We start from the raw sequence: 1,765 nt of genomic DNA on the forward strand, positions 1-1,765 counted from the left end.
GAAGATGAGGGAGATGAAGGGCAGCATCCGCGGCCTGCGCCTGGCCGAGGCCCAGCTGCGCGAGGAGATCCGCGAGAAGGACCGCTTGCTGCACGCCGCCAGCGCCGGCGCCCGCAAGCGCCACGGCCTCTGAGAGCTGGGACACTCCCCCGGCGCGGCGCGGCGCGGCCCGGCCCGGCCCCTTCCGCGGGGGCGCCGCCATGCCGGGGAAGGAGCCTGGGACTGCGGGTCGGAAGGACTCTGCCCTGGGCCCTTCCCCGGAGAAATGCCTCTCCCCAGCACAGTCAGGCTTGGCCCCCAGCAACGACCCGGCGCCGGAGGACAGCTCGTTTGCTGACACCCGGCTTGGCAACCGGGAGTAGGAGGATTTCTGCCCCGCCCCCGCCAGTGCCGCTGCGGTCAGGGTCTGACAAGCAAGGAGGTATCTGGCGAGGGAGGAAGGGCTCCTCGGACTCAGAAAGGCTTCTTCGTACCCTTGCCCCTGGGAGCAGTCACCATCGTGCTGTCTGCATTACCAGATCTCTCTTCTTCTTGCTGCTGCCGGGGCTGCTTTAGCTCTAACTGTGTTAGCACCGTTGGGCACTCTAGTTTTGGCTGCCAGGTTATTGAAGCAGGCGTCGTTATAGCACCAGTGTTCTGCCTACACTGGGGGTACCAATGCTGTTGTTTTAGGATGAGCTAACCTTATTTTGACCACAGTGGGGAAATGTTTGCAACTTTTTTTTTATTGTAGATGGGACTTGGGCTACTACTAAGCAGATGTAGGGTGACAAGCATCAGTTATCAGCAATTAAACTAGCTTGTACAGCAGTAACTGTACTCCATAAAAAAAAGCATGTTTAAAACGACAGTTGGCACTGTATGCTCTGTAGAAGTGTTACAATGGTGTTTTGTAAGGCCTCCTTTAGTAGAGGTATGAGGAAAGCTTTAAAAACCCTCTACGGGTAGTATGTTTCTTCAGTAAATGAATGATGCTGTAAGTCTGCCACTTCAAGTGTGAGTATATCCAAAAGTAGAGTGCTCATGTGCCATACAGTTTTTGCGCTCTTGCGCTTGTGCACTCTCTTGGGCTTGCTTGCGCTCTCTCTCTCTGCATTGGACATATATTTGTTACAAATGTCTTGATCCTCTCAGTGCTGATAAGGATTGCTTTTATCTGGTGCAGTGTCTTGCCTTGTTGACATTTATTGGTTACAGCTTATCTCACTGGTTTAAAAATGCCTCTATCTAATATAGCTGAGGATATAGGCAATATTGAGTTTTATAAGCTTTGGGATGAAATTTTGATTGGAAAAGTCTTTGGAAAGACTTGGGATGAAATTTTTCTAAGTGAAATTAATATAGCTGCTCAATCCTAAATTAGTTTATATGACCAATAGTCTCTGTTTAGGAGACACTCAACCAATTTAAATGTCTTTAGATGCTCCAAGGCAATATTGAGAAACATTGTAACAAATCTCTGTAGAATGGTTGCAGGTTTTTGGTTCCAGCCAGTATCAGTCCCAGATTTCCACGGACAGAAAACAAACAAACAGAAACAAAGGAAGCCAGAAACTGTGGAGGGGGACAGTGATGATATTACTGCAGCCTCATATGTTCCCAGATTATCAAAAAGCCAGTGAGATTGGGAGCTCAGTGTTTTGAGGGGGGGAGATCTGGTACACCTGAATGGATCCATCTTGATGCTTATTTACTGCATTGAATTTGGACAGTGATGTGCTTTAGAAAAAAGTAGTTCACCACAGTGTGCCCTATAATTATGCCA

This window comes from Alligator sinensis, unplaced genomic scaffold (genome assembly GCF_000455745.1).
Source record: "Alligator sinensis unplaced genomic scaffold, ASM45574v1 scaffold1317_1, whole genome shotgun sequence".
Lineage (NCBI taxonomy): Eukaryota > Metazoa > Chordata > Crocodylia > Alligatoridae > Alligator > Alligator sinensis.